We start from the raw sequence: 16,962 nt of genomic DNA on the forward strand, positions 1-16,962 counted from the left end.
TAACATATTAATAATATCTTTTATAATTTGATTTCCATATATACTATTGTAGCAAAAACTAATAATAATAATAATAATAATAATAATAATAATAATATATAAGAATGTTCACAGGTTCAGGGAATACGAATACGATTATCTATGCAAATTCGAATCGAACCGATTAAATTGGTTTTAAAACCAATGGGTGACCGAATATTATCAGACCCAATATGATAAAATTCAATCATTATTGGTCCGGGTAATGATTTTGGAAGGGCAAAATCCGAACGAACCCGTAAACTCGAACCCTCTTTTTTATTAAATAAAAAAATATAAATTCAAAGCATATATATTAACTTTTAGTAAACCTAACCCCTAAAACCACACTAACACATGACACAGCAACCATGGTGCCACCCTCCACCCATCAGACTCGAAGAACCCTAGCAGAGCCTCTTCAGTCTTCACACCCTTATAGCCTTACTCACCCCCTCACTAACGGCGACTATGACAAATCGGTGTTCACTCCCTCACAGCGGCAACTGAAGGTTGAACAACGCAAACTCACTCTCACTCATGGCGGTCACTAGCTCGCTCAAGGCAGGCTGCAGCAACGTCGTCGTTGTCGCGTTGTCTCCACTTCTCTAGAATCGTTGAGTCGAGTGTGCGTAACCCTCTGAAGGCAACAATGTCATCATCTCCACCGTGCATCGTGCAGTTCAGCATCGTTAACTTCTCCTCCGGTCTTTGACAGTCGTCTTCTTCAGTCAGGTAAGGATCCAGTTTTTTAGTTTTCACTTGTTTTTGCCTTAGTCTCTTGGTCATCTTTCCTCTTCTCCTATTTTATTTTTCTCTGTTAAGTTTTAATTTCTTTTGTATTCTCTGTCTCTGTTCAATTTTTAGTTCAATTGGTTTGTTATGAGAAATTGAGGTTGTTCTTTTTACTCTATTCAATTTTTTGTTCGATTGGTTTATTTTTAAAATTTTGAGTTCTAAGTTCTTGTTGAAATGTATGTTGGTGACGAATTTTGAGTTCTTGGAAAAAAATATCAAATTATATTGTTCTGTACATATTGTAAAAATTCTGAGTGGCTGATGTTTTATTATATTTTTTTGTAAATTGAAAAATGACAAAAACTAATTCTGTTGAACATTCTTGGTTGATGAAATAAAAGATTATGGAGTGAAGGCTTTTAAAGACTTAATGTGGTTGCACTTTTAATATGGTAAATATGTTGAGTTTGTTGTGTTTTTAGTTTTTAATATGTTTTGAGTTTGTTGTGTTTGGTGTTTAATATGTTTGAATTTTTATGTCTCTGTTGTTTAGATTTTGTTATTATTAGAATGTTATTGACTTGTTAGATTATATTACATATTTAAAGAATTTTTTAAAAAAATTTCTCACTTTTTTAAATTTTTTTCTTATGAATTTTTATTTCATCAGGTATCCGAACCAATCCAGTTTTTATCAGTTTGGTTTAGTTTGGGTACACACATAAAAAAAAGTAAACCAAACCAAATTGAACTAATTATTAGTTGGTTTGGTTTTCATTTCACTCCAAATCTGAACTAAACTGACCTGTGAACACCTTTGATAATATGCTTTAATTGACATTAATTTTAATTTATTTTCTTTTGTAACCATTAATTCACTGATTCATGTAACGACCTAGTTTTCTGCGAAACGAAACTTTTTCTGAAGAAACGAAGTATTTTCAGAAGTTCAGTGAAGCAGGCACCTCCAACCACCTCTACTGCATCATCAAGCACCTCATTCTACATCATCATCATGTCATCACTAAGCAAGAACCTCTTTTGAGCAAGGTTCTGAGAACCGGACCGGTCATTGAACCGGTCAAGTGACCGGTTCAATGGTTCACTGGTCTGACCGGGGTCGAACCGTGGTTAAACCGATTTAATTAAATATACAGTGAAATTATAAAAAAAAATTCAATATACAAATCACAACATTGAATATAGCATTAAAAAAATCCAGAACCACAGAATCCAGAATCCATAATCCAAAATATTCTATATAGCATTCAAAATAAATAAAAAAACTCAAGCAGATTTTGAGTGAACATCAGATTGCAAAAGAGTCTTTTATACTTTATGTAACAAACAAACCACACAAGCAACAATCAGCATCCATTGAAAACAAGATCATTCATTCATAACAAAGTTCTGTTGTATGGTTTGGACCAACAATGGGCCTGAAGCCCTGAACACACACTTTATCAATTGACATAGAAAATTATCTACCCTAGGACAAAGTATAGCAATGCTATTGCACACTAAGCAAATTGAAAATTTCTGTAAAACTCAAATCAAAAATCCAAATTTCTTGTACAGCATTATGTTGTTGTTGCTGAACATTTTGTGACTGTTCCATCTAAATTGAACATAGCAGAATTGAAAACACAACGAAATAGAAGCACAGAGCAGATTAAAATTCTCAAATTCAACATACATCAAATTAATTCTCAAACTCAACATACAACAAATTTATTTAACATTTCATTAATCATATAAAAATTGATATATTGAAGAAGAACAGAAGCCAGGAATAAAAACAGAGTATAAACACAAGAAGTCAAGAACAGAAGCTCAGAACAAAAAATGAACAGAAGAACAGAAGCCAGAAACAAAATAAAAAAATTACAGGAATATGAACAGAAGATCAGAAGCCCAGAACAAAAAATGAAAACATCAAGAAGCCAAGAACAGAAGAAAGAGCCAGAAACCAGAACTTATCGCAAGATGAAGTAGAGAACAGAAGGCCAGAAGCTCGAGCCTCGAAATAGAGAACAGAACCGTGAGCGACGACCCGCGTCGGTGGGCGACGAGCCGCGACGGTGATGGACTACCCGCGACAGTGACCCTTGATTCACGGTGTTAGTTCTCCTTCGTATGCAGAAGCTCCAGCCTCGGCGGTGCTTCACGACCCGCGACCGAAACCCAGAAACCCAGAAGCCAGAAACCCAGAACCCGCAACGGTGCTTCACGACCAGTGACCAAAACCCAGAAACCCAGAACCCACAACGGTGCTTCACGACCAGCGACCAAAACCCAGAAACCCAGAACCCGCAACGGTGCTTCACGACCAGCGACCAAAACCCAGAAACCCAGAACCCGCAACGATGCTTCACGACCCGCGACCAAAACCCAAAAACCCAGCAGCCGCAACGGTGCGCGACGACCCGCGACGGTGGGAGTGTTCTTCACGGCGTTCGTCGGTTGTCCGTCGTTTGCAGATTGTCTAGCCTCGAGCTTAGGGTTGGGAGTGGAGTGTTGAGTGTTCTTGGGAGATTTTGGGAGATTAGGGATTGATTTAGGGTAAACTGATGCTTCTACCTGCGTTGTTCAGCGCTTCAGCCTGATTTTCTCTTTTTTTTTTTTTTATTATTAAAATAGCCAAACGACACCGTTTCAATAGCAGGAGGGAAAACCGGTATTTGGAAAATCGGGCCGGTTCGCCCGGTTCGCCGGTTAACCACCGGTTTTTTGCAACGCGGTTTTGCATGTTGACCGGACTGGCTAAGTGACCGGTTTCCGGTTAACCCGGTTGAACCGGCCGGTCCGGTCCGGTTTTCAGAACATTGCTTTTGAGATAAGCTCGACGTTACAGTCGTGAAAAACCTAGTTTTTGAGCCGTTTTGATTAGGAGCTTTAGACTCCGATTTTTGTAGCTAATCTCTATTTGATTAGCCAAACTCCATTTATGAGAGAAGAGAGATAGTAATATAATATTATTATTATATTAATATTAGAGATGCTTGAATAATATTATAACATTATTTGATCTGTTTTAGTTAAAACAAGTTAAAACAAGAGATCGGTTTAATTGGGATCACAGTCTTCTGGTGCAAGTTAACACCAGCACTCTCTAATGACTTTAGCAATACTAATACCTCATCATATACCTTTTATTCTCATGTTAATCATGTTACTAGTGTCATTTATACTAGTAGCTCAGATATTAATTTTTAGATGTGTTGTGAAGTGTGTGTTCTAATATATCTAGTTTTAGAAATAATACATCTGAGATATTTTAATATTATTTTAACCACCTCACAAGCTAGTCAAATCACGGATCTCCCTTCACCCTCAAGACCTCCAAGGTTGCTGCATTTCCTCATTGTGGCCGAAAATTTGCAAGAGAGAAAAGAGAGAAAAGTTCTTGGTTCTTGATCTTCAAAGCTTGATTTTTTCTGAACTAAAACTCAAATCAAAACTCTAATACGATTAAAATGATCCTCTCTTCTTTCTCTTGACAATCATATGACTAATCAAGGTTGGAAACAAGGTGAGATGGTTGTTCTCTTCCCCTTTGAATTCAGTTTCAAGAACACATGCATAAACATGTGTTTTTTTGATGTTCTTCTATAGGTATCATGCTTAGCTTGACTTGAGGGCCAAGGAACTTTAAAGTCCAACAAGATTAAGGTGAGAAATCTCATCCTAACTGGTGGTTGAAGGTTTGGTCAGTTAGGGTTTTGAGGATTTAAAGTTGTTCTTAATGTGATTTAAAAGGAAAAAGTGCTCTAGGAACACCTTGAAGCATAGCCGAAAATAGGGGCAGAAAATAAATGTATGTTTGGTGAAATTAATCTTAATTAATTGTGTTTAAGTTGTATGATTATGATATGGTTTAGTTGTGCTTGAAATTGATTGTTTATATGAGTGATTCTTGGTGAAATTTTGGTGAAAATTTGATGAAATTTGATAAAATTCAAGCTATGAATTTGTGTTGAAAACAAGTGGAAATCAATGGAGCTTTGGTGGCTGTAATTTTAATTTGAATTTTAGAAAAAATCGGTTACTGAAAAGATTGAAAAACGGGTAAGAATCAAAGAAAGAATCTGAAGAATTTATGAAAAATACGAAGAACACTTTGAGTATGATGAAGAACAATAAAAAATACCTTTTTTATCTTAGGAGAGGCCAAATTATAAATATTTTTGTGTTAATGGGGTTAAAGTGCAATTACTAAAAGTTTAGGGGGTTAAAGTATAAATATCAAAAGTTAAGAGGGTCAAAATATAATTTTTATAAAATTTTGGGGCCACTTTGTAAATTTTTGAAAAAATATAATAAAATATTAATAAATTTAATTAATAAAAAATATTAAATACTATTATTTTATTAAAAATAATAAAATAATAGCGAAAAAACAATTTTTTGTAAAAGCCTTATGAAGACAATTTAATTTTAGAATTTCATAATTCCCTTCATAAAACATCTATGGAGTGGTAAGAACATGTTAGTGAGGAGAAGATAAAAGAAAGATAAAACGTTGAAGAAAAGATAAAAATCGAAGAAAGAGTCGGTAAAGTTTTAAAGGCAAAGATAAATGTCGATTAAGGAAGCAATCTAGGAGCAACATAATTAGTGCTTGATTGTGGTTAGGGTTAGGTATTACATGAATTGTTGAGATTTAGAAAGGATAATAAAAAATGTTTAAAGGCGAAAAAATCCCACAAATTGTTAGTTGTTTAACTACGGGAAAATTTCACGAATTGATAGTGTTAAATACGGGAAGTACCCACAAACTGAATAATCATTGGTCTTAAAAAAATCTATGAATTGTTATTTGTTTTATATGCGGAAAAAATTCACGAATTGATAATCATTGATTACGGGAATAACCCACGAACTGTTGTATGTTGATCTCGGAAAAAACCCACAAACTGAGGATCACTGTTCTGTTGTGTGTTAATCTCGAGGACGCCCACGAATTGAGGATCGTTGTTTTCCTTCTGTGTATATTATGGCGTCGAGCTTTGCGCCGACTGTCGGTAGTCACGAAGGAGTAGTATTCTTAATCACCGACACGTATACACAAAGGATGCAATGGGAAACCATATCTAGGACTAGTTTCTAGGTAATGTCGGACTGCAGGGTGTAAACTGACACGTGAGCTCATGACCTGCATAGGACAGACATGCATCATACTTGGTTGCGCATTCACTCTGTTATGATTGTTGTATGAATGTATGTTTTCTCTGTTTGTATTCTATTCTCTGTGTTTACTGTGTGCTATTATTATGTATTTCTCTATTTGTATTCTGTTTCTCAATTTTTTCTGTTTATCTATTCTCTAGTTTTCTTCTATTTACTGTAAAATATATTACTAACTGATAAGCACAATGGAAGCGATTAATATGACTAATTAGCCTAACTCTATTAAGAACTTCCCAGTTCTTACCTCCTTTCTCCCCCTTCAGATGGAGGCAGGAATACTCTTCTGTAATCCACTGATGATCATTTTGCAAAGAGAATTCTACTTTAGGTAGCCTTCTAAGTCTAGGGCAAACTCTATTCTGTGTTTATATATAAATACTATGAGACCAGTCGACGTCTGCACCCCGTTTGAATACGAACTTTTACCTAAATCCTTTGTACGAGGTTCCTGTTTTGTGGCTACTTGATGGAGTACCAGTGAGACGCCCTATGACAACATATGATCGTGTAGAGGAGTAGTAGATGATATTCTACCTTTTGATGATGTTCCATCTGACCTGAGTTTTGAAGAGGTAGAACATACTTTCCCTCGCTTTGTAGTTTAGAGGGATTTAGGTGAGTATAGAGTCTAGGCTAGCTTGGGGACTTCTTGAATAGGTCAGAGCCTAGGATGTGGTATGTTATATATGTATAAAGTTATCATCTAGCTATATCTAGGGGTGTTCTAACTAAGATCTATACTCTAACAAAGGCTAGATAACTGAACGTTGTTAATTACTTGAGATGTTTATTGATGCGTAAGCATCTTTCCTATCTTTTTCTAGTGAATTTGCATTCAAATTGTTGAGTTTAATCAAGATTTAATTACCTTTAGCCACTATGAATGCTATTTTGAGTTGTTTGCAATTTATGTTTATTTCAGGTAGCATTCGGATGGATTCGATGGAGTTTTGTAGCAGAAAAGGAAGAAAGCGAATGATGCTGTCAACCCTGACCTCCTTACACTCAAATAGAAATAACTTGAGCTACCGAGGTCTAATTGACGTGATTTCAGTGGCATTGAAAAGCTAACTTCTAGAGCTTTTCAACAATATATAATAGTATAACATTTTCTTCCATTTCGTACGGATCACTTCACGCTAAACTTGAGGAAGCTCAAGTTTGGCGCCAACCAAGAAGCCTCAAGGAAGAATACACGCTGCCATCTCCACGCGGAACTTGAGTTTACTCAAGTTCGGCGCCAGCCTGAAAAGTCCAAAGGAAGCATTGCGCACAATTTCCACGCCAAACTTGGTTTCCCCCAAGTTTGGCGCCACACCTTTAGGCAATGGTGGTCCCCAATTCGTCTACACAAGGCTGCACGAATCAATCAGTGATTTTGAATTAAACTTTTATTATTTTAATTAGGAAAAGATATTTAATTTTAGGAAATATATTTTACATTAATTAGGATTAGATATAAAAGGGAAAAGAATCAGCCTTTTGGGCTCTTCTCATCTCTTCTCTTCTACCTCATTCTGCAATTTACAGTTTTTTACAGAATCCTAGTTTTCTCTCTGAACCATGAGCAACTAAACCTCCATTGTTAAGGTTAGGAGCTCTGTCTATTGTATGGATTGATACTATTATTTTTCTATTTTAATTCATGTACTGTGATTTCTATTTCAAGAATTGTTTTCATTCTTTATTTTATGAATCTGGGTGGAATAGAAGTATGACCTTGGTTCTAATTGAGTTCATGTATAACTTGGAAAAGCTCTTTACTTGAACAACAGCTTGAAAACAATTTCTCCTAAACTACTAATTATCTGGACTTAACGAGATACGTGACATATAATCCTCTTATATTTGGGTAATTAGAGTTTTTGTGATATCTAAACTAGAATTGAATTTCACCTTCTAATTGGAATTAAGTGACCAAGGAATTGACGGTTGATGAATTTTAGAGGAGACTAAAAAGGTCTAAGGAATTAGAGTTTAGTCACATAGTTTGCCATGAATTAAATCTTGCATGATTAAAATAGTTAATAAGAAAATTCAATCCGGAAAATAGATATTTCTGAAGCCTTAACTTTTTTTCCGTATATTATTCACTACTTATTTACTACTTGCTTTTCTGATATTCTGAATTTACTGTTAATGTGTTTGAACTCTCAAAATATCATTTTTTGTTTGTCTGACTAAGCCAATCACTCAATCATTGTTGTTTGATCCATCAATTCTCGTGAGATCGACTCTCACTCACCTGAGGTATTACTTGGTACGACCCGGTGCAGTTGCTGGTTAGTTTGTGGGTTATAAATTCTGCATCAAGTTTTTAGCACTGTTGCTGGGGATTGACTGTGACTGACAACTATTAGTTGTTTGATTGCTTAGATTAGGCGTTTTAGCTTTAAATTTATTTAATTTTGCACCTTAGATTTTTGAATTTTCTTGCTTTATTTTTCCTTAATTTCTGAAATTAAGTTTGGTGTCCCCTAGTTATTTTTTTATTTTAATTTTTCCTGTTTATTTTTCCAAAAGTTTTCGAAATTTTTGTCCTAATTTCAATAGTAATTTTCAAATTTTAGTTTTTAGTTTATTTAGTATTTTTATTTTATTATTTTATACAAGTTACCTCACTGGGAATTCTCTACACTCTGACATAGAGGGTCCCATCTTTTCTTGTCTTCTGTTTGTTTATGAGCAGGAACCGGGACAAGGAACATCTATTTGACTTTGATCCTAAACCTGAAAGGACTTTGAGGTGGCGTTTATAACACACAAGACTTTACAAGGTTGCAGAGTCCACCATGGATAATAATAATGCTGCTAATGCCAATATGGCAAATCCGAATGGGAATGAGCAACCTAGAAGAGTGCTTGGCTCTTACACTGCTCCTAATGCAGATCTTTATGGCACAAGTATCGTGGTACCTCCTATAGCTGCAAACAACTTTGAACTGAAACCACAACTAGTTACTCTTGCAGATTTGTGAAACTGTGAAGACCAATAGAGTGAATCCTGAGGTATACAAACTCATGCTCTTCCCATTTGTTGTGAAGGATAGAGCAAAGCTGTGGTTAGATTCTCAACCTAAAGAGAGTCTGGATACTTGGGATAAAGTTGTCACTGAATTTCTGACTAAATTTTTTCCACCTCAAAAGCTGACTAAGCTAAGGTGGAGGTTCAGACTTTCAGACAGAAAGATGGTGAGACCCTTTATGAAGCTTGGGAGAGATTCAAGTTACTGACTAGGCAATGCCCTCCGAACATATTCTCTAGATGGACTCAGATGGATATTTTTTATGAGGGCTTATGTGAAATGTCCAAGATGCGCTTAGATAATTCTGCAGGTGGTTCTTTGCACATGAAGAAGACACCAGAGGAGACTACTGAGCTTTTCGAGTTGGTTGCTAACAACCAATACTTATATTCCTTCAACAGGAATCCTGTGAACTCTGAGACCCCTCGAAGAGAAGTGTTTTGGAAGTGGAAGCTGTTGATGCTCTCCTTGCTCAGAACAAACTTTTGTCTCAGCAAATAAGTCTAATTACTCAACAGTTGAGTGGAATGCAAGTTTCAGCTGTCAACAGTCAAAATGCACCCCAAGAAGCCCTTATGACATGACAGGTAATTTTATGCAAAATGAGAATTATAATTATGCTCAATCTTCTTCTGAACACGTCAATTACATGGGGAGTGCTCCTAGAAACCCCAATAATGATCTATATTCTAAGACCTACAATTAGGGGTGGAGAAATCACCCAAATTTTGGGTGGAGAGACCAACCTTAGAGATCTCAAAATTTTAATAATAATTCTCAAGGCAGTTTTCAACAGAATAATTTTAATAACCACCAGTTTCAGTCATTTCAGCAAGCAACTTCTCAATCTCAAAATACTACTGATTTGGAAGCACTAATGGCGAGTTTTATACATGAAACCAGAGCATCAATCAAGAACTTGGAGATTTAGATGGGTCAATTAGCCACAAAAGTTAATGAAATTGATCAGAGGACCACTAATAGCCTTCCTGGTAACACAATTCCAAATCCAAGGGAGGAATGCAAGGCTATCACCTTGATAAGTAGACAAGTGCTAAGTACGAAAGCACAAGTTAATGAGGAGCCTGTTGAAAAAGAAGATCCAGAGGAGAAGAAAGAGGAGGTGGAGCACGTCCCTCCAAAGCGTGCAGATAACCCGTTCCCAGACTCTCTTGACACTTATCCTACATTGCCTAAGGCGCTTGAGTACAAGCCTAAAATGCCATATCGTCAGAGACTTCAAAAGGAGACCCAAGACAAGTAGTTTTCAAAGTCTTGGAGGTCTTCAGAAAGTTGCAAATCAATATTCATTTTGCTGAAGTCTTGGAGCAAATGCCTCTCTATGTCAAGTTCATGAAGGAGTTGTTGTTAAAGAAGATGCCCTTAAAGGGAGATGAGACAGTGGTCTTGACTAAGAAATGTAGTGCCATAATTCAGAATAACTTACCAAGGAAGATGCTAGACCCAAGAAGCTTTCAAATTTCATGTACCATTGGGAGCACAACCTTTGAGAAAGCGTTATGTGATATGGGTGCAAGCATCAATTTAATGCCCTTGTCTGTGATAAAAAAGTTGCAAATCCAAGAGGAACAACCCAAGGATAGCATCACAGATGGCAGACAAATCTATAAAGCCTGCATATGGATTAGTAGAGAATATCTTAGTCAAAGTAGGTAAGTTCTTCCTCCCAGTAGATTTTGTGATTCTTGACAGGGAAAGGATGAGAATGCCTCTATAATTCTAGGAAGGTCATTCCTAGCCACTGGGAGAGCTCTAATTGATGTAGAAGTGGGTGAATTAGTGCTTAGAGTGCATAATGAGCAACTGGTCTTTCATGTCTTCAAAGATATGCATTCAGCAGGTGAAGAGAAGAAGTGCATGCAGATTGAGCTTAGTACCCCAAACTTTCAAGGCCCCCTAATGATGAACAGCAGAATCTGAAGCTCAAACATCCTTTGGTGACAATCAATAAAATTTCTCTTGACATCAAACCTAAGTTTGGTGTCGGGAATGCATCATCCACCAAGGAGGAGGTTCCCAAAAAGAAAAAAGTACCCAGGGAATGGAGAAACAAAAAGATTCCCACTGAAGACTTCTCCCCAGGAATGAAGGTGGTATTCATTGTATGTCCAATTCTGCCTCATATAGTGAACATGATCCTATCTTTTGAGCATATAGAGTTGATCAATGGGAGCACAAGAAAGAAGTTCACAGGAAGGGGCGAAGAGCTGAGCCCCTATGATCCTCCTCCTTAGAGGAGCTGACCGTCAAGCTAGTGACGGTAAAGAAGTGCTTGTCGGGAGGCAACCCGATGTTTTCATATCCTTAGGTTTGATTTTTTATTTTGATTTTTCTTATTTTTAATTTTATTAGTTTTGTTTGAGTTTCTACTATTTTTTCTTTGTTTTACGTATATTTTGGTCATGCAGAGTGATTAGAACAGGAACAGGAGAAATTAAAAGGAATTTTTGACACCATGGAGTTTTTCTTTGCTTGAGGACAAGCAAACTTTTAAGTTTGGTGTTGTCGCTTCACTTGTGGCTTTTCTGTTTATTTTAATGGCACCAAACGGAGGCGAATCATCTTTACAGAAGAGCACAACCCGAAGAATGAGACGGCCAATAGGATAACTGAGGTGGTTGAGTTCCTTTCATTCTATATTTCCTCCCGTTCTTATTTTGTTGTCTTCTGTTTTCTGTTGCTTTGATTGCCTGCATGATCTTTAGTACTTTCAGTTCTGAGATTTAGTTTCATTTTGTTATTTGCTTTTAGTAAAAAAAAATTATGTCTCATGTATTGCTCACTGAGCTTGAATTCAAAAGAAAAAAAAGAAAAAGATGTATTGCATGAGAAATAGAGTTTATAATAAAGAGTAGTCTTAATTACTTAAATGTGGTGGTATTATTTGTCATTCTGAATGCATGACATGAACCGTGCATATTTGAGTTTGAGTCAAGGGATGTTGATGTATAAGGAACAGGAATTTAGAGAAATATTATGAATTCTCTGAAGTTAGTAAAAGCTTAATCATTGAATCAAAAGAAACAACAAGAGAAAAGAAAAAATATAAAAGCAAGGTCCAAGGCTCTGAGCATCAATGACTAGGGAGGTCAGACATGATTAAAAGCTCAAAGAGTTGTTTTCCTAGTCATATGCTTGTGGTGTAGATGTGTCAAGTAACCCTTGAGACAGAACACTAAGAGTCGAGATCAAATGCAATTAACAGAGTATGCCACAAGCTTTGAGCACCACTGTCTGGGAGTAACTGAAAGAAAAATCAGAACTTCAAAAGAGTTCCCTAGTTAAGTGCTTGTGGTGTTCTTGTGTCAATTAACCCTTGATAAAGAATATCTGCTGTGTTCAAGGATTAAACTGAAGTATAAAGACAAGAGAATTTATAATATTATCCGGATTCTAATTCCGAATGACAGTGACATTCTTCTGATTCAAAGGAGAGTGAGATGCCAGAACTGTTCAATATTACAATAGATAAACCCCACTTCAAGAAGAGACATGAACTTAATTGAACTCTCACTCCTCGTGCAAATTCACATCTTAATCGTGTATTAGTTTTAGTTGCTTGAGGACAAGCAACAATTCAAGTTTGGTGTTGTGATGCGTGAGCATCTTTCCTATCTTTTCCTAGTGAATTTGCATTCAAATTGTTGAGTTTAATCAAGATTTAATTACCTTTAGCCACTATGAATGCTACTTTGAGTTGTTTGCAATTTATGTTTATTTCAGGTAGCATTCGGATGGATTTGATGGAGTTTTGTAGCAGAAAAGGAAGAAAGCAAATGATATTATCAATCCCGACCTCCTTGCACTCAAACAAGAATAACTTGAGCTATAGAGGTCTAATTGATGTGATTCTAGTGGCATTTGAAAGCTAACTTTCAGAACTTTCCAACGATATATAATAATATACCCTTTTCTTCCATTTCCTACGGACCACTTCACGCCAAACTTGAGGAAGCTCAAGTTTGGCGCCAACCAAGAAGCCCCAAGGAAGAATACACGCTGCCATCTCCACGCCGAACTTGAGTTTACTCAAGTTCGGCGCCAACCTGAAGAGTCCAAAGGAAGTATTGTGCACAATCTTCATGCCAAACTTGGATCCTTCCAAGTTTGGCACCACAAGCCAAGATGCAAAAGGGAAGCTCTGCCCACTCCACGCCAAACTTGGTTTCTCCCAAGTTTGGCGCCACACCTTTAGTCTACACAAGGCTGCACGAATCAATCAGTGATTTTGAATTAAACTTTATTATTTTAATTAGAAAAAGATATTATTTAATTTTAGGAAATATATTTTACATTAAGGCCCAGTTTGGATAAACAACTTAATTAAGTTACTTTTTTGAAGAAATAGCTTAAACAATAAATGCTTATATTAAAAGTAGCTTATAAATAAGTTATTTTGTATTTGATTTTTTAGTTCTAAAAGTACTTATTTTAAGAGAAAAGTGATAAAAAGTTTTTTATTATGAGAGAAGTCATTTTTTTAAACTTCTCCTTAAGCACCGAAATATATTTTTAGAAAGTTGCAATTTTATTTTGAAAATTGTACCAGACATTAATACTACACATTTTCATAAGTTAAAAGTTAAAAAAAAGTCACTTATGAACCTATCCAAACGGGCTCTAATTAGGATTAGATATAAAAGGGAAAAGAATCAGCCCTTCGGGCTCTTCTCATCTCTTCTCTTCTACTTCATTCCACAATTTACAGTTTTTTTACAGAATCCTAGTTTTCTCTCTGAACCATGAGCAACTAAACCTCCATTGTTAAGGTTAGGAGCTCTGTCTATTGTATGATTGATACTATTATTTTTCTATTTTAATTCATGTACTGATTTCTATTACAAGAATTGTTTTCGTTCTTTATTTTATGAATCTGGGTGGAACGGAAGTATGACCTTGGTTCTAATTGAGTTCTTGTACAACTTGGAAAAGCTCTTTACTTGAACAACAGCTTGAAAACAATTTCTCCTAAACTACTAATTATCTGGACTTAACAGGATACGTGACATATAATTCTCTTATATTTGGATAATTAGAGTTTTTGTGGCATCTAAACTAGAATTGAACTTCACCCTCTAATTGGAATTAAGTGACCAAGAAATTGGCAGTTGATGAATTTTAGAGGAGACTAAAAAGGTCTAAGAAATTAGGGTTTAGTCACATATAGTTTGCCATGAATTAAATCTTGCATGATTAAAATAGTTAATAAGAAAAGTCAATTCGGAAAATAGATATCTCTGAAGCCTTAACTGTTTCTCTATATATTATTTACTACTTGTTTACTGCTTGCTTTTTTGATATTCTGAATTTACTATTAATGCATTTGAACTCTCAAAACATCATTTTCTGTTTATCTGACTAAGCCAATCACTCAATCATTGTTGTTTGATCCATCAATTCTCGTGGGATCGACCCTCACTCACCTGAGGTATTACTTGGTACAACCCGGTGCACTTGCCGGTTAGTTTGTGGGTTATAAATTCCGCACCATTTATAACTGTTGTATCTATTATTATATGTGAAATGATTATAAATGATTCCGTATATTAATTCAAAATATTTTAAAAAAAAAGTACCTTGTAAAATAATAATGTTTTAACAACGAATCAGGTTCATATAATTAAATAATAGTTAAAGTTAAGGAAAGCAAATTGGTAGCACTCGGCTTCTAGTATGATCATAACATACCGGAAATTGGGTCGTTTGGTATCAAAGCAGTTCATTCCTAGTAGATCCTGGGGACTAGACTGACTATGCTTCATTGCATACTCTGTTGTGTATCTCACACTTATAGGATATCTCAGTGATATATATTGCATGATTGTTTCTATGTTTTTATTTTGGAAATGTTCACACTTGACTTGAAGTGTTAAGACTAATCACCTTAATAATTATTGTTTGGTGTGAACAGGACCACAATGAGTCCACGGAGACGTAACACATAGGAAGGAACCTCTAACGATAACCGAGAGAAGGATCAGAAAACATTCATGGATACAATGAACACTATAGCTGAAGTAGTCCATGAGGTTGTGGTAGCTGCGACTAAGGCTGTTGAACGTCTTGGGGTGAGAAACAGAAACTGAGAAGACAACGGGAATGATGAGAATGATTTAGGGCATCTTGAGAAACCTATGACTCTTGCAAATTTTTTGAAGGTGAATCTGCCTAAGTTCAAGGGTACACTTGTTGCGACTGATGCTGATAACTGGTTTCGAGGAATCGAGCGATCATTGTGAGCACAACATGTTCCGGAAAGGCCAACATGTGGAGTGTGATACTGATATGCTCGAAGGAGAGGCTAAGTACTGGTGGTAGGGGATACGGTGACTGCTGCAACAGAATGAAGGCGACATTCCTTGGGATACCTTTATAGACGAATTTACAAGAAGTATTTTCTAAGAGCAGCGCGTGATGCCAAGGAGATGGAGCTTATGCAGCTGAAACAAGGAAGTACGATTGTTGCTGAGTATGCCCGTAAGTTTGATGACTTGTGCCGTTTCTCCAAGATCTGTCAAGGGAATCCTGCTGAATTTGAAAAAAGGAAGTGTCTGAACTTTGAAGGAGGACTCCGAGAAGAACTGATGAATTCTGTTGTCTTGCTAGAGATAAGGAACTTTGCCGAGTTAGTAAATAAAAGTAAACTGGTGGAAGAATGTTTGAAGAGAATGGCGATAGCTCAAGCAAATCGCAGGGAGGCTGATGCATGAGCATCATTAGTACCTTTTCTGTGTGATTTATATGGCTTTTCTGTTGATTTGTTAGAGGATTTTAGTGGATTATCTCGTATTGGATACTACTTTGAATTTTGTGGCTTTTGATTGATTTCAGGTAGTATTCTGGTGAAAAAATTTTTGGAAAGGGCATGAAGAAGCAAAAAAGGACCATATGTACGCATCATCCATACGTACGTATCAGAATAATTAAGATAGCTCAATCAAAGTTTAATTTATTTGTCACTTAAGCAAACCAATAAACACCGAGAGTATTTAAACCTGGGGTTGTCTCTCAAAGGAATTGCAGGGAAGTGTGCATATTATTGGTTATGGGTTTCTTTTGAGGTTTTGGAGATTGATGGACAAGAAAATAAACTAATAACTAAGAAATTATAAAGGCTAAAAGCTACTCAAGGCAAGGACTAAGAGTCAAGATTTTCTATCTTAGATCATTGAGCACAACATGGTGATTACAAAGAGTTAATTCCACTTAGTTTTCCTCTAACATCGGAAGGTTAAGTCAAGTGGATATAATTGGTCATGGAATCAACTAACAACCCTAAACCACCAAAGAAACGGGACATCAATGATCTCAAGGGACCTAAGTCCTCAATCACAAGCCAAGAGTATAAAAATCTACTCTAATATCTAACCAAGCATTTTATCAAACATTTGGAAGGCATAAAAAGAAAGTATGGTAAAATAGCAAAAAATATAAAATCTAAAACTACCAAATGCAAGAAATTAACCAACAATTAAAGAAAGAAACAATAACATGAAAACATAAATTGCATTAAAGAAATCAAAACTATCAAGAGTTCATAAACATAAAGGTAACAAAAAAAGAAAATAGCAAGTAAAACTAAAGGAACAAAGATGTAAGAACAATAAATTATAAACGAAACTAAATCAAAGCAACAATTAAACCTAAATCTAACCTAATTCTACCATAATTCTAGAGAGAAGAGAGAGCTTCTTTCTCTAGAATATAACCTAAAGCATGTTTCTAAACTATCCTAATTGCTCTTCCTTAGTTCCTTCTTGAAATTGGCCTCAAATACTTCAGAATTGAGTTGGATTTGGGCTTGGATGAGCTCAGAAATTTCCCCTAGCGTGTTTCTTTAAGTTGGTCACGTGCTGCTTGTCACGCGTACGTGTGGCCTGGCGAATTCCTTCCTCACGTGTACGTGTGGCCTTGCATTCACCAAATCCTATTTCTTCATGAATTCTCCATCTTGCATGCTTTTTCTTTA

The 16,962-nt window shown here is 35.9% G+C and overlaps 1 long non-coding RNA gene and 1 other non-coding gene across 2 annotated transcripts; one reads left to right on the forward strand and one right to left on the reverse strand.

The window, feature by feature from the left end:
- Positions 1 to 363: 363 nt before the first annotated feature.
- LOC140178973 (uncharacterized) lies at positions 364 to 7,617 on the forward strand. Its single transcript, XR_011872242.1, has 2 exons — positions 364 to 753; positions 6,869 to 7,617. It is a non-coding gene; the product is annotated as an uncharacterized lncRNA (long non-coding RNA).
- Positions 7,618 to 9,099: 1,482 nt separating this feature from the next.
- On the reverse strand, positions 9,100 to 9,202 carry LOC112752131 (small nucleolar RNA R71). The gene has a single exon (XR_003176575.1). It is a non-coding gene; the product is annotated as a small nucleolar RNA R71 (small nucleolar RNA).
- Between the last annotated feature and the right edge of the window lie 7,760 nt (positions 9,203 to 16,962).

The sequence above is a fragment of the Arachis hypogaea genome, chromosome 15 (genome assembly GCF_003086295.3).
Source record: "Arachis hypogaea cultivar Tifrunner chromosome 15, arahy.Tifrunner.gnm2.J5K5, whole genome shotgun sequence".
NCBI lineage: Eukaryota > Viridiplantae > Streptophyta > Magnoliopsida > Fabales > Fabaceae > Arachis > Arachis hypogaea.